The sequence below is a fragment of the Bufo bufo genome, chromosome 2 (assembly GCF_905171765.1).
Source record: "Bufo bufo chromosome 2, aBufBuf1.1, whole genome shotgun sequence".
Lineage (NCBI taxonomy): Eukaryota > Metazoa > Chordata > Amphibia > Anura > Bufonidae > Bufo > Bufo bufo.
In genome coordinates, this window is record NC_053390.1 from 672,047,946 (window position 1) to 672,073,788 (window position 25,843).

Sequence of the window (25,843 nt, forward strand, 5' to 3'; positions counted from 1 at the left end):
CAAATATAGTATATAGGACAAAATGGGTGGGTTTTTTTTCAAACCAGAATATAACAGCAGTATTTAACGCTTGTATTCAACTGTCACAAATGCAGCAAAGGCCCTAAATGTATTATCTTGCACAAAATGGGTGTTTTAAAAAAAAAAAAAGAATATAACTGCAGTATTTAAAGCTTGTATTGGACTCTCAGAAATGCAGCAAAGGCCCCAAATGTAGTGTCTTGCACAAAATGGGTGTTTTAAAAAAAAAAAATATATATAACTGCAGTATTTAAAGCTTGTATTGGACTCTCAGAAATGCAGCAAAGGCCCCAAATGTAGTGTCTTGCACAAAATGGGTGTTTTTTTTTTCAAACTAGAATTTAACAGCAGTATTTAAAGCTTGTATTGGACTGTCACAAATGCAGCAAATGCCCCAAATGTATTATCTTGCACAAAATGGGTGTTTTAAAAAAAGAAAATAACAGAATCTAACTGCAGTATTTAAAGCTTGTATTATACTGTCACAAATGCAGAAAAGGCCCCAAATGTAGTGTTTTGCACAAATTGGGAGTTTTTTTTTAAACCAGAATATAACTGCAGTATTTAAAGCTTGTATTGGACTGTCACAAATGCAGCAAAGGCCCTAAATCTAGGGTCTTGCACAAAATGGGTGTTTTTTTAAAACCAAAATATAACAGCGGTATTTAACGCTTCTAATGGACTGTCACAAATGCAGCAAAGGCCCCAAATGTAGTGTCTTGCACAAAATGGGTGTTTTTTTGTCAAACCAGAATATAACAGCAGTATTTAAAGCTTGTATTGGACTGTCACAAATGCAGCAAATGCCCCAAATGTATTATCTTGCACAAAATGAGTGTTTAAAAAATAAATAAAAAAGAATCTAACTGCAGTATTTAAAGCCTCTATTATACTGTCACAAATGCAGAAAAGGCCCCAAATGTAGTGTTTTGCACAAATTGGGTGTTTTTTCCAAACCAGAATATAACTGCAGTATTTAAAGCTTGTATTGGACTGTCACAAATGCAGCAAAGGTACCAAATGTAGTATCTAGGACAAAATGGGTGTTTTTTTAAAACCAGAATATAACTGCAGTATTTAAAGCTTGTATTGGACTGTCACAAATGCAGCAAAGGTACCAAATGTAGTGTCTTGCACAAAATGGGTGTTTTTAAAAAAAAAAAGAATATAACAGCGGTATTTAACGCTTGTATTGGACTGTCACAAATGCAGTGCAGGGCGCAAATGTACTTTTTAGCAAAAAAATTATAATTTGTCCCCACAAATTCTAACAGATGGATTTCCCTAGATCGTACTTTACAGAAAAAAATGTGAATATATCACCCCCTTGGTCCCTGAACTCACAAACCGATTCCCTATATTATTTTGCCTTCCCCTGGCACATATGCAGTGCAGATGCACTTAAAAAATGGGTATATGTTGCCCACTGAACTAAAAGAACTGGGTTAAATTATTGTCCCTGGCACATATGCAGTGCTGGTGCACTGAACTTGCACAAAATGGCCACCGACGCCCACCTAACTAACAGACGGATGAAACTTATTTTTCTGTGTCACTGGGCTCAGTGCAGGGTAAAAAAATGTTGCACTGCACCCACTAAACAAATTTGCTGTAGAACACAGAGTTAACAACAAGTTCTGATAACAGATAGATTCTTCCTATTCTCTCCCTCACAGCAGCAGCAACTAGTAAGAGCAGAGTGACGTGCAGCGCTACGTGACTCCAGCTTATATAGAGGCTGGGTCACATGCTGCACTGGCCAATCACAGCCATGCTGTTAGTAGGTATGGCTTTGATGGCTTTTAAGGGCACACAAGTTAAACGCTTGTTGATTCGCTGCCCTGCAGCCTTTCAAAAAGCGCCATTAAATCACCGAACACCAAACTCGAACCCGAACTTTTACTGAAAAGTTCGGGTTCGGGTACAGGGTCTAAAAATCCAAAAGTTCGGTACGAACCCCAACTTTACAGTTCGGGTTCGCTCAACCCTAGTCATCAGTACAAAATTACACAGAGCATCGCACAAAATTATCTGTTAGTGATAATGTGATATTAAGCATCAGGTCTGGCCCTTAATCATATGTTTGCATTTATTCTATATCCACACAGTTGTTCAATTTAATTAACTAGCTGATAGGTGATCAGTACACCAATACACAGTGTAGTGCACCACGTTATCTGTGAGTAATATCCTAGATCATAAGTCATTACATTCAAAACTTCAGTTTAATGCTGTTCCGAGATCCGTCCAGTCCATACTAGTCGGAACTGAAGCCAAGTTTGGATCCAAGTTTTAAAATGGTTTTCCAGTTTAAAAATCAAATACCAAAGTTATTCACGAAGTCTGATGAGACTTCGAGAATAACTGACTTCGACTCGTCGGAGGGCATACATTTTAAAGTTATAAAGTGACGGATCTCTATATAGCATTAAACCGAGATTTTGAGCAAAGCAACTTCGGAACTAGGATCCGAAGCTCACTTTGCTCATCCTTAATCACTGTCATCATGCCACTGATGCAGCCTGCCTATTATCATGTTCTGTACGGCTGTTTCTGCTGCCTCCATCATGCCACCATTGCCATCATGCCTCTTCTGCTGCCTGCCGACCGTCATTCTCTGTAAGGCTGCTGCTATCATGTTACTACCAACATGTACTAAATGGGTGCTGCAGCTCCTAATGCCCTATTGCCAACCACTATTAATGCAAAGCATCTGCCACTACTACCACTACCACCATTACTACCACTATTAATACTACTAACAATAGACACCCAACCTACTGCCTTGTATGTTATAGGTGAGGCTGCTTCTGCTGCTGCTACTATTGCGGTCACATGCCACTATATCCATAACATACCCTTTGCACAACCACACTGCACTGCTGCTGCTCCCAAATAAAACTATTTTTTAGGCTCACAACGAGCCACTTTTTCTTTTGACAATCAACACTTGTGTGTGTCGTATGGTAATGCATTCTGACCTTGTCAAGGCATAATTTTCAGATGCCTGGTCCCCCAAGTCACTTTATTTTTTTTTTATTTTTTATCCCTTAACACCGTTTATGTTTAACCCCTTCCCGACTGCCCACTGTGTATATACGTCCTATCTGCACATGCCCCGTGCAGCTAGCATATATATACCCGTGTATTCAGCGCTTTAATAACAGCGCTGATCAGGGATTAAAGCTCCCAGACACCCTGCTGAGGAGAAGACAGGAGCGGTTTATAAATGCTTCTGCCTTCTCCTGTGTCACCAGGAGAGCTCTGAACGAGTGCATGTTGCAGGGAGTCAGTATCCTCCAGAGGTATTTTAATGACCTCCTGGGGGACATATTATGTGCCAAAAATAAATGAAAATATAAGTAAAAAAATAAATAAAAAAAATACAGATAAAAGAAAGTTACTATAGTCGTCCCGTTCTCTCGAACCTATACATGTTATATATGAAAACGTTGGTCACAAAATAGGGAACCCATTGCAATAAGTAATTTTTGTGTCAGTTTTAATATTTAGGAAATAAAAAGCTATAATTAAAAAAATATATTTTTAATAATAATTAAAAGTCTTCTTTCAAATTAAACCTAATAAAAGGAAAAAAAACTCTAAAAAAAACATTCTAATAGAAAGTCCTAAGTGTCAAGTAAAAATAAATAAATAAATAAATCGCAAAAATTATTTTGGTAGTCAAACAAATGGAAAAGCTACTGTCACTAAACCACCACGTGCACAAATCACAAAAAGTTGCCTGGACATTCAGGCCTTTTTGGGCCCGGTCATGAAAGGGTTAACCATCATCTGTCCATTCAGAGGTGGACTTTCTGGTGTGCTTCAGATCATTGTCCTGCTGCAGAACCCAAGTACGCTTGAGCTTAAAGTCACAAACTGATAGTGAGACATTCTCCTTCAGGATTTTCTGGTAGAGAGCAGAATTCATGGTTCTATCAATTACAGCAAGTCATCCAGGTCCTGAGTAAGCAAAGCAGCCCCAGACCATCACACTACCACTACCATGTTTGACTGTCGGTATGAAAGCTGTGTTAGTTTAACCATCCCACATGCACCCATAGGATATAAAAGTCCTATGGGTGGATGTTTAACTCTGAATGGACGTTCTGGAATGTCCATTCAGAGATCGCAGCTGCACGCCAATCGTCAGTGACAGCAGGGCAACACAGAGGGAAGATAAGAACAGTTCCCAGGTGTCCCTGCCTTCTAGATTGCCGCATACACAGCTCTTACCTTGCCTCACAAAAAGTGTAATATAGAGCAACCAAAAATCATATGTACCCTAAAATAGTACCAACAAAACTGACACCCTATCCCGTAGTTTCCAAAATGGGGTCCCTTTTATGGAGTTTCTACTCTAGGGGAGCATCAGGCAGATGGGACATGGTGTCAAAAAAGTCCAGCAAAATCTGCCTTCCAAAAACCATATGGCGTTCCTTTCCTACTGCGCCCTGCCGTGTGGCCATACAGCAGTTTACAACTACATATGGGGTGTTTCTGTAAACTGCAGAATCAGGGCAATAAATATAGAGTTTTGTTTGGCTGTTAACCCTTGCTTTGTTAGCGGAATAAAATGATTAAAATGAAAAATCTGCCAAAAAAGTGAAATTCTGAAATTTCATCTCCATTTTCCATTAATTCTTGTGGAACACCTAAAAGATTAACAACGTTGGTAAAATCAGTTTTGAATATATTGAGAGGTTTAGTTTCTAAAATGGGGTCATTTTTGGGTGGTTTCTATTATGTAAGCCTCACAAAGTGACTTCAGACCTGAACTGGTCCTTAACCCCTTAAGGACCGGGCTCATTTTCACCTTATGGACCAGGCTCATTTTCACCTTAAGGACCAGGCCATTTTTTGCAAATCTGACCAGTGTCACTTTAAGTGCTCATAACTTTAAAACGCTTTGACTTACCCAGGCCGTTCTGAGATTGTTTTTTCGTCACATATTGTACTTCATGACACTGCTAAAATTGGGTCAAAAAAGTTAATTTTTTTGCATAAAAAAATACAATTTTTACCGTAAATTTTGAAAAATTAGCAAATTTCAAATTTTCAGTTTCTCTACCTCTGTAATACATAGTAATACCCCCAAAAATTGTGATGACTTTACATTCCCCATATGTCTACTTCATGCTTGAATTGTTTTGGGAATGATATTTTATTTTTTGGGGATGTTACAAGGCTTAGAAGTTTAGAAGCAAATTTTGAAATTTTCAGAAATCTTCAAAATCCCACTTTTTATGGACCAGTTCAGGTTTGAAGTCATATTGTGAGGCTTAGATAATAGAAACCTCCCAAAAATGACCCCATTCTAGAAACTACACCCCTCAAGGTATTCAAAACTGTTTTTTCAAACTTTGTTAACCCTTTAGGTGTTCCACAAGAGTTAATGGCAGATGGAGAAACAATTTTGAAATTTATATTTTTTGGAAAATTTTCCAATATAATCAATTTTTTCCAGGAGTAAAACAAGGGTTAACTGCCAAACAACACTCAAAATGGGTTGCCCTGATTCTGTAGTTTGCAAAAACACCCCATATGTGGTCGTAAACTACTGTTTGGCCGAACGGTAGCACATAGAAGGAGGGGAACACCATATGGGTTTTGGAAGGCAGATTTGGCAGGACTGGTTTTGTTTATACCATGTCCCATTTGAAGCCCCCTGTTGCACCCCTAGAATAGAAATTTCAAAAAAGTGACTCCATCTAAGAAAGTACACCCCTCAAGGTATTCAAAACTGGGTTTACAAACTTTGTTAACCCTTTAGGTGTTCCACAAGAGTTAATGGCAGATGGAGAAACAATTTTGAAATTTCTATTTTTTGGAAAATTTTCCAATATAATCAATTTTTTCCAGGAGTAAAACAAGGGTTAACTGCCAAACAACACTCAAAATGGGTTGCCCTGATTCTGTAGTTTGCAAAAACACCCCATATGTGGTCGTAAACTACTGTTTGGCCGAACGGTAGCACATAGAAGGAGGGGAACACCATATGGGTTTTGGAAGGCAGATTTGGCAGGACTGGTTTTGTTTATACCATGTCCCATTTGAAGCCCCCTGTTGCACCCCTAGAATAGAAATTTCAAAAAAGTGACTCCATCTAAGAAAGTACACCCCTCAAGGTATTCAAAACTGGGTTTACAAACTTTGTTAACCCTTTAGGTGTTCCACAAGAGTTAATGGCAGATGGAGAAACAATTTTGAAATTTCTATTTTTTGGAAAATTTTCCAATATAATCAATTTTTTCCAGGAGTAAAACAAGGGTTAACTGCCAAACAACACTCAAAATGGGTTGCCCTGATTCTGTAGTTTGCAAAAACACCCCATATGTGGTCGTAAACTACTGTTTGGCCGAACGGTAGCACATAGAAGGAGGGGAACACCATATGGGTTTTGGAAGGCAGATTTGGCAGGACTGGTTTTGTTTATACCATGTCCCATTTGAAGCCCCCTGTTGCACCCCTAGAATAGAAATTTCAAAAAAGTGACTCCATCTAAGAAAGTACACCCCTCAAGGTATTCAAAACTGGGTTTACAAACTTTGTTAACCCGTTAGGTGTTCCACAAGAGTTAATGGCAGATGGAGAAACAATTTTGAAATTTCTATTTTTTGGAAAATTTTCCAATATAATCAATTTTTTCCAGGAGTAAAACAAGGGTTAACTGCCAAACAACACTCAAAATGGGTTGCCCTGATTCTGTAGTTTGCAAAAACACCCCATATGTGGTCGTAAACTACTGTTTGGCCGAACGGTAGCACATAGAAGGAGGGGAACACCATATGGGTTTTGGAAGGCAGATTTGGCAGGACTGGTTTTGTTTATACCATGTCCCATTTGAAGCCCCCTGTTGCACCCCTAGAATAGAAATTTCAAAAAAGTGACTCCATCTAAGAAAGTACACCCCTCAAGGTATTCAAAACTGGGTTTACAAACTTTGTTAACCCTTTAGGTGTTCCACAAGAGTTAATGGCAGATGGAGAAACAATTTTGAAATTTCTATTTTTTGGAAAATTTTCCAATATAATCAATTTTTTCCAGGAGTAAAACAAGGGTTAACTGCCAAACAACACTCAAAATGGGTTGCCCTGATTCTGTAGTTTGCAAAAACACCCCATATGTGGTCGTAAACTACTGTTTGGCCGAACGGTAGCACATAGAAGGAGGGGAACACCATATGGGTTTTGGAAGGCAGATTTGGTAGGACTGGTTTTGTTTATACCATGTCCCATTTGAAGCCCCCTGTTGCACCCCTAGAATAGAAATTTCAAAAAAGTGACTCCATCTAAGAAAGTACACCCCTCAAGGTATTCAAAACTGGGTTTACAAACTTTGTTAACCCTTTAGGTGTTCCACAAGAGTTAATGGCAGATGGAGAAACAATTTTGAAATTTCTATTTTTTGGAAAATTTTCCAATATAATCAATTTTTTCCAGGAGTAAAACAAGGGTTAACTGCCAAACAACACTCAAAATGGGTTGCCCTGATTCTGTAGTTTGCAAAAACACCCCATATGTGGTCGTAAACTACTATTTGGCTAAACGGCAGGACATAGAAGAAGGGGAACGTCATTTTTGGAAGGCAGATTTTGCTGGACTGGTTTATTGACACCATGTACCCTTTCAAGCCCCCTGATGCACCCCTAGAGTAGAAACTCCATAAAAGTGACCCCATCTAGGAAACTACGGGATAAGGTGGTTGTTGTTTTGGGACTATTTTTGGGGTAAATTTGATTTTTGGTTGCTCTATATTAGTCTTTTTTGAGGCAATGTAACAAAAAAATGTAATTCTAAAATTGTTTCTACATTCACTATTTGGTTTTGTGGAACACCTAAAGGGTTAACATAGTTTGTAAAGTAACTTTTGAATACCTTGAGGGGTGTAGTTTCTTAGATGGGGTCACTTTTTTGGAGTTTCTAGTCTAGGCTACATCAGGGGGGGCTTCTAATGGGACATGGTGTCAAAAAAAAAACTGTCCATCAAAATCTGCCTTCCAGAAACCATATGGAGTTCCCTTCGTTCTATGCCCTGCCGTGCGGCTATATAGCCATTTACGACCACATATGGGGTGTTTCTGCAAACTACAGAATCGGGGCAATAAATATTTAGTTTTGTTTGGCTGTTAACCCTTGCTTTATTACCGGCAAAATGGATTCAAATTGAAATTTTGCCCAAAAATTGGTGTTTTGGCACAGTTTTTATTTTATATTTTTAACACCGTTCATCCGAGGCGTTTGGTCAAAAGTTATTTTTATAGCGACGACTTTTACGCACGCGACGATGCCCAATATGTATGGCTCTCAGACTTTGGAGACACTAAGCAGGCATCCTAAAACTGCGGCCCTCCAGATATTGTAAAACTACAATTCCCACCATGCCCTGCTGATGGCTGTAGGTTGTCTGGGCATGCTGGGAGTTATAGTTTTACAACATCTGGAGGGCCGCAGTTTGAGGATGCCTGCTCTAAAACTAATATTTTTTGGGGAAAGAAAAATTGTTTCCGTGTCTCCAAAGTCTGAGAGCCATAGTGTTTTATGTTCTCTAGTGGACTGTTGAGGATTATAAAAATTTAGTACTCCATGGAAGTGTGATACTCCCTGAAGCAATTGATAATGCAGAGGCCCGGATGATCGGGGCAAGTGTCACATTGAGTAGTGGTGTCCTTCCGTATCCCCCTCTTGTGACACACTCTGCACTTTTTTTGGGTTCGTCCCTTCTTTCCAGTATGGGGGACCACACCTGGAAAGTGTTGGCCAGGGACGATCCGGGCGCCTCCAATTCCCGAGGTACTCCGGCCTGCTCTTTCCCGGTCCGAAAAGATCAGGTCTTTGAGGACTGCCTCATAGAACTGGAGGAATGTCCCTGTGCTGCCAGCGCTTCGGGATAGTACAAAAGAGTTGTACATGGCAACCTGTACCAAGTAGACCGCAACTTTTTTGTACCATGCCCGGGTTTTGCGCATGGCGTTATATGGCGTGAGGACTTGATCAGAGAGATCAACTCCTCCCATATACCGATTGTAGTCGACGATACAATCGGGCTTGAGGACCGTTGCCGCGGTACCTCGCACAGGGACAGGGGTGGTGCCGTTACCGTGGATTGTGGACAGCATAAGGACATCCCTCTTGTCCTTATACCTGACCAGCAACAGGTTTCCACTGGTAAGGGCACGGGTCTCACCCCTGGGGATAGGTACCTGGAGGGGGTAGGCAGGGAGGCCGCGTTGATTTTTCCGCACGGTCCCACAAGCGAACGTGGATCTGGCGGCAAGGGACCTGAACAAGGGAATGCTGGTATAAAAGTTATCCACGTACAAGTGGTAACCATTATCCAGCAGTGGGTACATAAGGTCCCACACGAGTTTCCCGCTAACACCCAGAGTGGGGGGACATTCTGGGGGTTCAATACGGGAATCTCGCCCCTCGTACACACGAAATTTGTAAGTGTACCCTGAGGCACTCTCACAAATTTTGTATAGCTTCACGCCATACCTCGCCCGCTTTGTGGGAATGTATTGGCGGAAACTGAGTCTCCCCTTGAACGCAACGAGAGACTCATCAACCGCGACCTCCCTTCCAGGTACGTAGGCCTGCTGAAATGTGGCCCCAAAGTGATCGATGACCGGCCGTATCTTATACAGCCGGTCATAGGCAGGATCACTTCGGGGGGGACATGCTGCATTATCGGAATAATGCAGACATTTCCGGATGGCCTCAAACCGGTGACGTATCATGACCATACTGTACAGTGGGGTCTGGTAGAGTATGTCCCCACTCCAGTATTGCCTGACACTGGGTTTTTGGACTAGACCCATATGCAGCACGAGGCCCCAAAATGTCCTCATTTCGGCTGCACTGACCGGCGTCCAGCCACCGGGTCTAGCCAAAACTGAGCCTGGGTTTTGAGCGACGAACTGTTGGGCGTACAGATTCGTCTGCTCCACCATCAAATTCACCAGTGAGTTACTGAAAAAAAAACTAAAATAGTCTATTTCAGTAAACCCCACTGTGGGAATCTGGATTCCAGGATTGCCAGCAAAATCCGGAATCTCAGGCTCAAAGTCCACTGGGGGACACCAGCTAAGTTCATCGGCAGGGGGCTCCGGTGGACTTATTTGGTGGGCCGGGAAACCAGTACGAACCCCAGGGCGGCTCGTACTAGGGTGGGCCACAGGATCCCTAGCATGTGGGGCCCCTGGCTCCGCCTGGCGGCGTCTCCGCCGCCTTGGTGGCTCATCGTCATCAGATGATGATGAGGAGGATGCGGATGACAAAAGGAATGTGGGGTCATCCTCATCCTCACTGGGGCTCTCAGAGTCGGAGGCAATCTGGGCGTATGCCTCCTCGGCCGAGAACATCCGGTGGGCCATGGGTGTGTGTGCGTGTAGGTGTGCGTGTGTGGCAAACTTTATTATATGTGCGTGTGTGTGGGGGCAACGGGTGTTCGCGTACTAAAAAGTCCAGGCAAAAAAATGGGCAAGTGTTAGAAAAAAAAAAAGTTAAAACTTGCTGATCAGCGGTACAACGCTGATCAGCGGTCGGTGGGGTGGTGGGGCGGGCGATGCGCTAACAGTGGACGGACGCTAAAAAGTGCCGGCCAGTCAGCGCACGCAGAAAAAAAAAAGTGGTGGTGAGTGGGGGGTGGGGGGTGCTGGTGGGGGGTAGGTGGGGGGGGGAGGCAGGTGGGGGGGGGGAAGTGGCTGGTGGGGGGTGGGTGGGGGGGCAAGTGGCAGGAGGGGTCTGGGTTAGGGTTAGATGGAAGTTTGGAAGTTTGGAATAAAAGTACTTTTTTTTTTTTTTTTCTAACTTACTTTTCCCTTCTTTCCCTGCCTAACGGTGCCTCTCCCTCACTGACCCTAACCTACCTGGGTGGCGATGGGTGCAGGAGGGTGATGGATGCCGATTAGGGGGACACAGGAGCTCGTTCTGGACGGTGCTGCACGGTCAGGGTGCTGGACAGGAAGAGGAGGGGAGAGAGGAGCGCAGGAAGTTTGAATCTCGCGCCTCTCTCCCCTGCACCAATCAGCACCCTGGACAGCGGCATTCAGCACCAGGGCCAGCACCGCCTCTCCAAATCCTCGGACTGCGATAGGTGGTGTATAATTACGCCACCGATCGCAGTCTTTTTCCGGTTCATCGGGTCACAGGACACCCGAATGGACCGGAAACGCAGAAAACCGCAGGTCTGAATTGACCTGCGGTTTTCTGCGATCGCCGATACGGGGGGGTCAAATGACCCCCCCCTGCATTGTTACGGGATGCCGGCTGAATGATTTCAGCCGAAATCCCGTTCCGATTAACCCCTGCGGCGCCGGAGTTCCGATTTTAAGTCAGGACGTACCGGTACGTCCTCGGTCCTTAAGGACTCGGGAAATAGGGCGTACCGGTACGTCCTAGGTCCTTAAGGACTCGGGAAATAGGGCGTACCGGTACGTCCTAGGTCCTTAAGGGGTTAAACAGTGGGTTTTGGAAATTTTCTGAAAAATTTCAAGATTTGCTTCTAAACTTCTAAGCCTTCTAATGTCCCCAAAAAATAAAATGATATTCACAAAATTATCCAAACATGAATTAGACATATGGGGAATGTAAAGTAATAACTACTTTTGGAAATTTGCTAATTTTTCTAAATTTTGGGTAAATTTTGTATTTTTTTATAATTAAAAATGAATTTTTTTGCTCAATTTTACCACTGTCATGAAGTACAATATGTGACGAGAAAACAATTTTAGAATGGCCTGGATAAGTTAAAACCTTTTAAAGTTATTAACACACAAGGTGACACATGTCAGATTTCCAAAAAATGGCTCTGTCAGGAATGGGGAAATGGCCCGGATGTGAAGTGGTTAAATCCTGATGTTACGGGATGTACACCTTCCTAAAAGTTCCACTTTTGTATCGTCAGTCCACAGAATATATTCCCAAAAGGCTTGGGTATTATCAAGATGTTTTTTGGCAAATGTGAGTCGGGCCTTTGTGTTCTTTTTGGGCAGCAGATGTTTTTTGCATTGGAACTCTCCCATGGATACTATTTTTGCTCAGTCTCTTTCTTATTGTTGACTTAACTGAGGCACATGAGGCATGCAGTGCTTTAGATGTTGTTCTGGGTTCTTTTGTCACCTCCTAGATGAGTCATTGATGTGCTCTTGGAGTAATATTGGTAAGCCAGCCATTGCTAGGAAGCTTCGCCACTGTTCTATGTTTTCTCCATTTGTAGATAATAGCTCTCATTGTGGTTCACTGTAGTCCCAAAGACTTAGAAATGGCTTTATAAGCTTTTCTAGACTGATAGCTGTCAATGACTTTCTTTCTCATCTTTTCTAGGAACTCCCTGGAACTTCAAGATTGGTGGCAAGGATTTTTAGGGTTTTACTGGTGCACCATACCTCCTGTAGGCCACCCAGACTATATAGTCCAGCCCATCTTCTTACTCCCAACCGGTAGCCTTGTAGATCTTTATTGGTCGCCATGCCTCCCATAAGCCATCCAAACAATATAGTCCAGCCCATAGGAGGATTATAGGGCTTTGCTGGTAAACCATACCTCCCGTGGGCCTTCCAGACAATATTGTCCAGCCCATCTTCTCACTCCTCACCAGGAGCATTATAGGGTTTTGCTGGTGAGCTATGAATTCTGTAGGCCAGGCATGCTCAACCTGCGGCCCTCCAGCTGTTGCAAAACTACAACTCCCAGCATGCCTGAACAGCCTACAGCTATCAGCTTACAGCAGGGCATTGTGGGAGTTGTAGTTTTACAACAGCTGGAGGGCCGCAGGTTGAGCATGCCTGCTGTAGGCTATGAAACTTGAAATTTTCTAATAGGCATAGCCACAGAATTAGTTTACCATGCATTCATAGCCACCAAGGTAGAACGTCATCCAGGCATGGCGGAACCTCAGACACAGCAGGTCATGTAGACACCCACTCAGAGCCCAAGTACAGTCATCCAAACACAGTTGCCGCCATCCAGACATGGCCGCAGAAGGTGCTAGCCATCCAGACGCAGCTGCAAAAGACGCCAGTCATGTACACATATGGCCACACAAGCCGCCAGCCATCCAGACATGGCCACACAAGCTTCCAGTCATGCAGACAGCTACAACGCATAGCTGCAAGAGCAGTCATTCCAGCAAGCATAAACACAGAAGAAATTAGCTACACAGGTATAGAAGCACATGCAATTAGTCTCCCCAGCATAGCTCCTTACAGATAAAGGCAGCAACATTTTTTCCCAAGGCCACTGATGCTCAAAGGCAGTCATTCAGACATGCCCAGGCTTAAAGGCAGCCAGACAGACAGGCCCCGGATCACAGGCAGCAGGACCCAAAGAGCAGCCAGCCAGAAAGGCATGGACACAAAGCACAGTCAGCCAGAAAGGCATGGACCCAAATGCAGACAGGCATGGACCCAAAGGTAGCCAGCCATGCAGGCATAGACCCAAAGGCAGCCAGCCATACAGGCATGGACTCAAAGGCAGTCAGCCAGCCAGGCATGGACTAAAAGATAGTCAGCCAGCTAGCCAGGCATGGAGTCAAAGGCATTCAGCCAGACAAGCATAGACCAACAAGCAGCCAGCCAGACATGGACCCAAAGGCAGCTAGCCAGACAGGCATAGACCCAAAGGCAGCCAGACAGACAGGCATCGACGCAAAGGCAGCCTGCCAGACAGGCATAGACCCAAAGGCAGTCAGCCAGACAGGCATGGACGCAAAAACATTCAACCAAGCAGACATAGACAGAAAAGTGTTCAGCCAAGTAGGCATAGACCCATAGGCATTCAGCCAGAATTCATAAAAGTAAAGGAATTCAGCCATACAGGCATGGGCGCAAAGGCATTCAACCAAGCAGGCATAGAAGCAAAGGTGTTCAGCCAAGCAGGCACAGGCGCAAAGGCGTTCAGCCAAGCAGGCAAATACACATAGGCATTCAGCCATACAGGCATATATGTAAGTGCGTCCAGCCAAGCAGGCATAGATGCAAAGGCATTCGGCCAGATATGCATAGAGCGCAAAAGGTTTTAAACCAAGCAGGCATTCAGCCAAGCAAGTATAAAATCAACCATTCAGGCGCTGAAGCCTTGAGGTAGCATCCAGACCCTGTAGCCATCAGGCAGACATCCAGGGCCCAAAGCCATGAATCAGCCATCCAGGCCTTGAAGCCATGAGTCAGCCATGCAGCCCCTATACCTATGAGGCAGTCAACCAGGCCATGAAACCATGAGGCATTCAACCAGGCCATGAAGCCAAAGAGTACCAAAGATTCAAATGTCCCAACCATGCTAAAGGCAGCAAACCCATATGGATTAGGGATAGCACCAAACAGATTCACACCAACCACACAACACAAATATTTCTGTATAACCTAACTCCAATCCATCATAAGGCATTCTTTGTTTCACAGGCTGCATGCACCCAGCTCCTCTTTCCGAAGGACAAGAAACCAAACTGAAGGAGGAAGTGGGTGTTCCCTTTTCAATTGCTCTGAGACATCCTGTCCATCTGTGGGGGTGGATCCATCTCTCTATCGTGCTGTCAAGGGTGAAGGGAAAAATTTAAGAATCAATGACCCATTGCTACTGCTGTACCAATGCTTACCAGGAGCCCTCTAGTCTTCACTTCCTGATGTAGGCTTGAAGCCCAGGAAATAGCCAGAGATGACTACTCAACCAATCATTAGTTAAAGTGGATCATCAGTGATTTGTTGAGCAGTCATTGAGCCAGTTCCTGCTTGTTAAGTCTGGACCAGGCAGTGGAGACCAACAGGAACCTGGTAAGCATTAGGCACTGGCACATGATCAGTAAGGTTAATATTGACTCACCCTCATTTCTTCACAACGTGGAGCACATTATTGAAAATTTTGCCTGCTGCCAACTCATTTAAAGGGGTTGTCCGGGTTCAGAGCTGAACCCAGACATACCCTTATTTTCACCCAGGCTAAAGCCCGCCCATCAGTGCCAGTGACGTCACCGGACTTCCTAGCAGCCCCATGGAGAGCCCGGTACATCACCGAAACTCTTAAAAATGCCTTTGCCCTGTGCAATTTAGCGGAACTGCTCCGATGCTCCGATGCTCAAGTCAGGGGGCTGCCTGGGTGAAAATTGAGGTATGTCCAGGTTCAGAGCTGAACCCCTTTAAGGTTTAGCTATCAAAGCCATACCAATATGTCCCATTCCAGCAAGGGGATAAGAAAACTTAAAATTGTAGGGCAGATTTACTAATCCTGCCTAATATTTAGACAATGTAAACATGTACTAGTCTAAAGATGTGTAACATTTATAACAGTGGCTTTTGTTGTATGATAAAATTGGTGCATTATGAGATATGTTTGTCTAACTTTACACCACAGCTGAAGGCATCTGCGTTGCTCCCATGTTCATATGTGCCTGTATTGCCGAGAAAAATAAGCCCCTAGGAGCAATGGGGCATTGCCTTTACACCTAGAGGTTATGCTCTCTCTGTAGTTGCCGCACCCTCTCCACTTTGATTGACAGGACTAGGCATTATGATGCTTTCACTGTCTGGCACTGTCATTCCTCCTAGAGGATCATTTACATGTATTAAAACTTAATTTTTCTCATCAATACCGGGACATATGAACACAACACAAATGCCTTCAGCTGCCAATGCCACATGTTAGCCAGTTTCATAGGTACAGTTCTGCTGACAGATGCCCTTAGCCACATGCCCTTCCCAGATAAGTGATGCCCTTTGTCATGTGAGGTACAAAAAGTGTCTAAAAGACACAAAAAATGTATGCCAGTTTTTAGGGGGAAAGTTGCACTAATTAAACCAGAATTCTGCCACATTTAGCTTCTTAAAGTTCCCCCTCGTGTGAATGGGATTTTATAAAACCCTATCCACTATACTGTGACTAACAAAGGTTGAATTTATTAAGGTCTAGATTTTATAGTGTCAAACTATTCTGCTGCTGCTTAGCGTCACCTGTACTATAGATACTATTAGTATAAGTACTATTTAGTATTTGCTCAATCAGATGTCACAAAAAGTTTTAATTAATTGAATTCAGAGAGTTTTTATTGCATTTATTTTTTCGCACACTGCCCTATTTCTGGCAGTTTCTCTCATGATTGTGCGGGTTAATATTTGGAGCATTACACTTACTGTATTAATTTCATTCCCTATATGTTTTGCTTTCTTCTTATAATATTATGTTTTACTATTGATGCAAAAAGTGCTTTCAAACCCTTCTACTCCATTTTTGTATTAGTGCTTCAGCAATGAAAGCTTTTCACTTAGCAGAATGATGAAATGGAAGTCTGATTTGAAGACATGATTATGATGGCCAAGGAAACTATGAAAGCCAGTTTCAAGAAAATCTATTCACATTGCCTATTCCTTCAGAAAATATAATAAATAACAGGAAGGCTTTTCAAACGTGAACAGCATATGTGTAAGTATAGTTGTTGCATGATTAAGGAATTACTTAAATTTTTTATTTGTAAATACACTTTCATGAATTTTAGGTTCCATTCACACAGCGTTTTTTTGGCAGTAGAATCTTGGTGTGGACACCCAAGCCGAAAATTTGTCTGGGAGGCAGTGCTGAACATCGCGGAGTGGTGGTTTAAAGTTGCAGCTGTGCCAAAGATGGATATGAATTGGAAGCAGAACCCATGCGGTCAACGGCGGGTGTCCATGCCAAAAGTCCGCCTGCAAAAGCGGTGTTTGAAAGGGCCCTAGGGCTGTATTTTAAGGGATAGATGATACATTTTAGACGGGTGGGGGACTGAGCGCTAAGACCCCAACCAGTCAAAAAAATAGAAGACACCAGCAAGTGGTGTGAAATACCTAAATGGGCTAGTTTTGCCATGTCATTGAACCCTATGGAAGGTGATAAGTGTTAATGGTTGAACTACCCTGTGGAGAAAACTTTACTCTTTACATGATGACCCTTTCTTTAAGACTTTAATACAGTAGGGAATATTTACTATTGAAAATGCACCTGTTTTTTGGCTCAATTTATGGAAAAAAAACTGTCATGTTCGAGACACTTTGAAACACTTTTTACATGTCTTCTGACAAGGGGACATGTCAACATGTCAACATGTTGCCATATTTTTGGAGTAAAACTAAAGGTCCCTTTACATTGGCCACCTTCTTGTCAATGAAGGAGACTGCAACATTTATCTGCAGTGATCTCCTCCACAGTATGGGGAGGAACGATCGCTAATGCTATAACTCGTCCCCCTAAAGACTTGTTTGCTGGCAGCAGAGTGTTCTTTACACAGTACGATCTGCTGGTGGCAAATGATTATTTAGGTGCCTACACAAGCGATCCAATTACCCGATGAACAAGCGTTTTGATCATTTATCGGGTAACTGACAGCACCTTTACCCCACCAAATAATTGCTAACAAGCATTCCTATGATCGCTCATTAGCGATTATCTGGCGGATTCTCAGCCCGTGAAAAGGGCCCTTAAGGCAACAAATAGGTGGTGTAACATTAGACTATAGGTACAGTACACCTGATTTATCTTTCATCATCAGCCACTGTGATAAATCTGGAGCAGTTTAAGACTAAGTTAACACTGTCTTATTATTAGACAGTATTGGTAAATCAGCCCCATTGTGTTGATTTATATTAATGTACAGTATTTTTATGTTAAACAGCAATAGGATATAGGGTAGACAGCCAGCTAGGACAACTGTAATGTTAATGAAGGTAAAATCGATACCTTATTGACGCGGTATAAAAATACATCCAGGAAAAACAATCTTAGTCTACATATTTCAGGCTACTTAGAATGTGAGCCCTTACTCATGACATAGTAAGATACAAATGAATGCAGCACAAACACATAGTGCAACAGCACTCTACGAACCAAATAAAGTACAAAGGTATATTTATTTAGCAATACTATACTAATAACTTAGAGATGCTTAGCAAATACTTTTGTACAAAATTATCTGAGCCCGTCTGCCGCACGCCAAGGCGATCTCTATAAGATGGGTCCTAACACTAAAGCTCACCTGTTGGGTGTCACAACAGTGACCACGAAACTCAGGAAGTGTAGGTCCCACATGCATGCTGGGCCCCTTTTGGTTTATTATGGTGCCAAAATGGCCTCCATTAAAACCAGGGACTATAAGTACCAGCATAGTAAGATACAAATGAATGCAGCAGATATAGTGGACTCCCACCTGTGCTCTTGAGTGGGTTATCACATGACCTAAATTCCATGCTGCCATTCACATGTGTCAATCTTCAAATAAAAAAGCAGTTTACATTGTGTTAAAAACATAACATTATTCAACCATATATCGGAAATGGAAAGCATATTCTACAAATTTATTATCTTACAATTGCACGATTAGATCCAATCTTTTATTGAGCACCTCAGGGTGACGAGTGCTCAGCTGAAATATCCAGAAGGATTCCCTATTCAGGAGTTTTCTCCTGTGATCGCCTCCTCTCGTGGGTACTTTAACCCTCTCAATGCCTTGAATCAACATGTCGGATGTGTCCCCATCATGGAAAACCGCAAAGTGCAGGCTCGCCGCAGACACTCCGCGGTTTCCATGATGCGGCACATCCGAGATGTGCTTATGTATTCTCACCTCAATGGAATTTGTAGTGCAGCCTACATATTGTAAGCTGCAAATTCGACATATGATTAGATATACTGCATAAGTGGTATTGCAGTTGAGATAAGATTTCACTGGGAAGACCATATTATTAGCTGTGGACTTAAAAGTCCTAGCTACCACAGTATGGTCACAGCATATACATTTGTTATGTCCACATTTGTAGCTGCCCTTTGTCTTTAACCAATTAGGTTGTGATGTCTTTCTATCCTGAAAGAGGCTTGGACTAACATAGGTAGCTACTATGGGGGCTCTGCAGGCCTCGCATCTTACACCACCCCCCCCCCCCCCCCTGCTATTTTTGCCCATTGTTTATCGAATGCCAGGACCAGAAAATGTCGCTTAATGATCTTACAGATCTCAGGAAACTCCACGCTATATTGTGTTACAAATGTACTCTGGGGGGTTATGTCTGATGATACCCGTGCTTCAGTTTGTATCTGTCTCCTCACCGGGTAAACTAGCAGGTTTAGGAAAGAGTTTAAAATCTGAGTGAAAATGTGAAATGCCAGTCCGAAATCCGTGTCAGTTCAAGTTATTTTTTTTTTTGCCAAACATAGCAATACAGACTACTAGTATGCAATGTGTGTCTTACAACACAAAGGGTAGCATTTGAAATCTCTGAGTGAAAACATGAAAAGCTAGACCAAAATCCATGTCAGGGCATATCCAGAAATACAAAATACACTGATGAGCAAAATAACAAAATACACTGATGAGCAAAATGGCAACAATGTTTTAAACTTTTGATTTCATGCTCCATATCTCACCATCCACTACAGCTTTAAACATGAGACTACCATCATTTTATAGACAATCACCTTGGCTATCTCATACGTAAATTGGACTATTTAGCATATGATTAGTTATACAGATTCTTGTCATGTAGCTGCATTGTTACTGTTTTGCTCCTGGTGGTGAAACAATCTTTTTTCTTCTTGTATACTACAAATTACAACCTGTTCTCACATTCCCTCATAACTTAGTATGTTATTAGGTTGATTCCCAAGCAATAGGTCACTGTTAGCAATGAAGAAGATTTCCCAAGAAAAGAGCAACAGCTTCATCCAGCTCATCGATAGTGGTATCTCGGCCAACAAAATTGCCAAACTGCATCATGTGAGTGCCTGACAGTTGGAGGATTACAAAATTAAGTCTGTCCATCCATTTCAAGGCCAATAGGTGGACGCCCAGGCAAAATATCAGAGTCAACAAGTCGGCTCGTCATAAGGTCTATCAGTTCTGGAGCGACAAACACGGCAGTGGAGGTGGCTCATATGCTTCGTAATAGTGAAATCTCAGATGTCCATGCAAGCAATGTGCGACGTGTATTACACAAGTCTGGAATGGTGGCCCAAAATAAGGTGAAGAAGCCTTGACTTCAATATCGTCATAAGAAGCTTTGACTCGAGTTTGCATAAAAGTACGAACAGTGGACAGCAGAAGATTGAAAATGGGTGATTTGGAGCGATGAACTGAAAGTCAATAGACTGGGCTCTGATGGGTGCAAATGAGTCTGGAAGAAACAAGGGAAAGGGGTGCTAACATATCAAGAGATTTAAGGAACTGTCAAGTTGGGTGGAGATAGCCTAATGATATGGGGTTGTTTCACAGCCAAAGTCATCGGGTACTTGACCAGGATCGATGGTTGTCTCAATGCTGTGCTATATGTGAGTATTCTACAACACAAGTTACTTTGTACACTCGAGTACTATGGGTATGAAAAGGATGACATAGTGTTCCAGAAAGACAATGACCCAAAGCCTATGTCGAGATTGCGAAGAAATGATTCAATGATAATGAAGCTGGATTGGCCCCCACAGTCCCCAGACCTCGAACACTTGGGAAACAGATTTTGGTCGAGATATGCTTGAATCTGATCGAGAGCATGCCCAGAAAGATTCAGGCAGTGTTGAAAGCCAAAGGTGGATTTAAAAAAATACTAACAAAATAATAAAAATTAAAATTTAGAATTTTAGGAGCAAAACGGTAACAATTCAGTTAGGCCTCTTTCACACTTGCGTTGTTGGGATCCAGCGTGCACTTCCGTTGCCGGAGGTGCCCGCCGGGTCCGGAAAAACGCAAGTGTACTGAAAGCATTTGAAGACGGAGCCGTCTTCAAAATGCTTTCAGTGTTATTATGGCACCCAGGACGCTATTAAAGTCCTGGTTGCTATAGTAGGAGCGGGGAGCGGGGGAGCAGTATACTTACCATCCGTGCGGCTCCCGGTGCGCTCCAGAATGACGTCAGAGCGCCCCATGCGCATGGATGACGTGATCCATGTGATCACGTGATCCATGCGCTTGGGGCGCCCTGACGTCACTCTGGAGCGCCCGGGGAGCCACACAGACGGTAAGTATGCTGCTCCCGCGCTCCCCGCTACACTTTACCATGGCTGCCAGGACTTTAGCGTCCCGGCAGCCATGGTAACCACTCTGAAAAAGCTAAATGTCGGGTCCGGCAATGCGCCGAAACTACTTTTAGCTTAAGGCCGGATCCGGATCAATTCCTTTCAATGGGCATTCATTCCGGATCCAGCCTTGCGGCAAGTCTTCAGGATTTTTGGCCGGAGCAAAAAGCGCAGCATGCTGCGGTATTTTCTCCGGCCAAAAAACGTTCCGTTCCGGAACTGAAGACATCCTGATGCATCCTGAATGGATTTCTCTCTATTCAGAATGCATTAGGATAAAACTGATCAGGATTATTCCGGCATAGAGCCCCGACGACGGAACTCTATGCCGGAAGAAAAGAACGCAGGTGTGAAAGAGCCCTTACATGACAAGAATTTGCATAACTAATCTTATGCTAAATAGTTGCAAGTCCAATTTCTGTATGAGATAGCCAAGATGATTGTCTATAAAATGATAATAGTTTCCCGTTCGAAGCTGTAGTGGATGGTGAAATATGGAGCCTGAAAGCCAAAAGTTTAAAACATTGTTACCCTTTTGCTCATCAGTGTATAGCAATACTAGTGTGCAACTTGTGTCCTAAAATAAGGAGGGCAGGGTTTAAAATGTCTGAGTTAAAATATGTGAAAGCCGGAATTAGTACTTACCGGTAATTCATTTTCCATGAGATCACCACGACGGCCATACAAGGAGATTGACCCCTGACCTCTGTAGGGGCAGGAAGCAGAGAAAGGTTTAAATGTTCCCCTCCCACCACCAAACACCAGTGCTTCCAAAATATCAGAGTAAAGGGTGGTGGCTACACACGTGAAAAAATAAATAAACAGGAGAAGATATTTCATCATATCAACCCCCGGGTAACAATAGGGAGGGAAATACGGGCCGTCGTGGTGATCTCATGGAAAATGAATTACCGGTAAGTACTAATTCCGGCTTTCCATATCATCACCACGACGGCCATACAAGGAGGTATATCAAATATGAATCTATGGGTGGGACACAGACTGAAGAACCCCCTGTCCGAAGGCCATGTCAGTTTTTTTAAAAAGATCCAACCTATAATGTTTGGCAAAAGTATGGATACTGGACCAAGTGGCTGCCCTACAGATCTCCTCTAGGGAGACACCCGCTCTTTCTGCCTGAGAAGAAGACATTGCCCTGGTAGAGTGGGCTTTGATATCGCCAGGGCAAGAAAGATTCTGTAGGGAATAACAGGAGGTGATGGTAGCTTTGATCCATCTAGCAATGGAGGACTTGGAAACTTTCTGACCCTTGTTTCTTCCTCCAAACTGGACAAAGAGGCAATCTGACTTCCTAAAGTCCTTTGTGGTCTCTAAATAATCCAGTACTGCCCGTCTGACATCAAGTAAATGAAGGGTAGATTCCCGATCATTAGATGGGTTATTAAACAAGGAAGGGAGGGTGATCTCCTGGTCCCTATGAAATTTCGAGACCACCTTTGGTAGAAAACACGGGTCTAGTTTTAGGACTATCCTGTCATCTAGGACCTGTAGGTAAGGCTCTCTAACTGAAAAGGCCTGTAGTTCACTTATTCTCCTGGCTGAGGTGATGGCAACCAGGAATGCAGTCTTGTAGGATTTGTGCTTCAAAGAGCAGTCACTCAGAGGTTCAAATGGGGGATGCGATAGCCCCCTAAGGACGATATCTAGATCCCAGGAAGGTACATGAGACTTTAGGGTCGGACGTAGCCTTGTTGTTGCCTTCATGAAGCGTTTTATCCATCTATGGCTTGCCAGCTCGGTGTCGTAAAAGCAACTAAGGGCTGATACTTGTACCCTGAGTGTGGATGGTCTTAATCCCATCTCGAAACCTCTTTGTAAAAAATCCAGAATCATCTGGATGTTTGGGGATGAGGTATTCGGTGAAGGCAAACCTGACCATGAGCAGAAACGCTTCCAGATCTTTAGGTAAATTGAAAAGGTCCCCTTCTTTTTGGAAGCCTTTAGAGTTGAAATTACCGCCTCTGATAGACCCTGACGCTTTAGGATCTGGGTCTCAGGATCCAGGCTGCTAAGTTGAGGAAGTCCGGGTCCGGGTGTAGGATCGGACCCTGATGAAGGATGTCTCGTCTTTTTGGTAGAATCCAAGGACCTTCGCTGGCAAGGTTCCACAGGATTGGGAACCAGTTCCTCTTTGGCCAGTAGGGTGTCACCAGAATGACTGAAGTACCGTCCTGTATGATCTTCTGTACCACCCTCGGTATTAATGGAAGAGGAGGGAAAGCATAATGGAGACCTCGGTTCCATCTGAGAGAGAAAGCGTCCAGGAAACTCGGACTGTCTCTGGGATGTAGGGAACAAAAAACTGGTAATTTTGAGTTTGCTCGAGTGGCAAAGAGATCTATTGTAGGTCTCCCCCACCTGTCCACTATCATCAGGAAGACCTCCTCGTTTAAGGACCATTCCGAGTGATCTATTCTTGCCCGGCTTAGGTAGTCTGCTTCCACATTTAGGGACCCCTTCAGGTGAACTGCGGATACTGACCGGACGTTCGCTTCGGCCCAGGCGAATATTCTTGCCGACAATTCCAGCAGGCTGCCCGAACCTGTGCCTCCCTGATGGTTTAAATACCTGATCACTGTCGTGTTGTCTGACAGGACTCTTACATGATGGCCCTGAAGATGAACTTTTGCTTGTCTTAGAGTCTTCCAGACTGCCCTTAGTTCTCGAAGGTTTGATGACTGGAGGCTAACAGATCTGGGCCAGACTCCCTGGTAATAAACTTCTCCGACCTTTGCTCCCCAACCGTACTGGCTTGCATCTGTGGTGATCTGGGCATAGGGGTTTCTTGACCACTGCACCCCCTTGGAGATCTTTAGCCTGTCCTTCCACCAAAGAAGGGAGGTCTTTATCCTCTGAGGGATGATCACCCTCTGGTCTAAAGAAGATTCTCTTCTGTCCCAAACCCTGAGTATCCACATCTGTAGGGTTCGAAAATGGATCTGACACCACTGAACGGATGGTATGCAGGATGTAAGGATCCCCAGTAGACTCATTGAGTCCCTGATGGAACAGAGATTCTTTGAGTTGAAGATGGAGATCTTCCTTTGGATGTCCCGTATCTTGCTCTGAGGTAAGCAGGTTATCTGTTTCTGAGAATCCAGAATAACCCCCAGAAACTGGATCTTCGTTGTCGGATCTAACTGAGATTTTTTTTATGTTGATCAACCAGCCCAGGCTTTCTAGAGTTTGACGGAAGAAACCTAGATCTCTCATCAGGAGAGGAGCGGAACTGTTTGAAATCAGAAAATCGTCCAAGTACGGAAAGACTGTCAGACCTTTTTTTCTTAGATAAGCCACTACCTCGATCATTAGCTTTGTAAAAACTCGAGGGGCTGATGATATGCCGAAGGGGAGAGAGGTGAATTGGTAATGAAGGATTCTGCCGTGATGGTCTCTGACCGCGAACCTTAAGAACCGTTGAGAGCTGGGATGTATTGGTACATGATAATAGGCGTCGGTCAGATCGACCGAGCACATTACTGAATTGCTTTGGAGCAAAGGGACTATAGATCTTAGGGTCTCCATCCTGAATTTTTGATAAGTAATGTATCTGTTCAAGCGCTTTAAGTTTATAATTGTGCGGTAGGATCCCTCCTTCTTCTTCACTAGGAAGAGGTTGGAATAGAAACCCCCTCCCTGTTCGGATAGAGGTACTTTCACCACTACCCCCTTTGCGAGTAATTCCCGGATGCCCACGTAAATGGGATGATTAAAGTCTGGGACTGCAACCTTGGTGACCAAAAACCTCTTTGGGGGAGGGTCCGAGAATTGTATTCTGTAACCCGACCCTACAATCCTCAGAGCCCAGGAGTTTGAGGATATTTCCTCCCAGCGGGGAAAAAACATCCTCAATCTCCCCCCCACCCGGATGTCACTGGTTTCCATTTCCTTTCTGGGGAGCAGAAGCGGGAGCCCTACCTCTCCCCCCTTTGGGGTAACTGAAACGGCCCGACTTGCCCTTCCCCGTGTATTGACTACCTTGGTTGGAAGGGGCACGAAAGGGATACTTCCTTTTATAGACCTTCTCCTCCGGAAAACCCTTCTTTTTATCGGAGGCCCTCTCTAGGATTTTTTCTAGTTCAGGTCCGAAAACATATTCTCCAGAGAAAGGGATGCCACATAATCTGGATCTAGATACTTTGTCCCCCGACCAGCACTTCACCCACAAGGCACGGCGAGCTGCATTGGACAGACCCGCATCTTTTGCTGAAAAACGCACTGACTCCGCGGAAGCGTCTGCCAAAAAAGCTGTAGCGGATTTTAACAGTGGAATGGCGCTCATGATTTCATTTGTAGAGGAATCGTCGGAGGCCCTATTCTCTAACTCAGAGAGCCAGATGAACATAGATCTGGCCACGGAAGTGGCTGCTATGTTTGACTTAAGCGTGAGCATGGCCGCTTCCCAGGATCTCCTCAGCAGGCCGTCAGCCTTTCTATCCAGTGGATCTCTGAGTTGAGAAGCATCCTCAAATGGTAGGCTGGTTTTCTTATTGACCCTAGCTACCTGGGCGTCAATTTTAGGGATGGTACTAAATGTCCTAGCTTCTTCCTGATCAAAGAGAAGCCGGTTTTGGAAGGATCTGGCGACGCCTAGCCGTTTCTCCGGATCTGCCCATTCATCCAAAATCATCCCCTTGATGTTCTCGTTAATAGGGAAGACTCTGGATTTTTTTACCCTGAGACCTCCAAACATCTCATCTTGTACTGACGGCGTAGAGGGAACCTCCTCTACTCCCATAGTAGCTCTGACGGCTTTTAACAGCTCGGGCATATCCTCA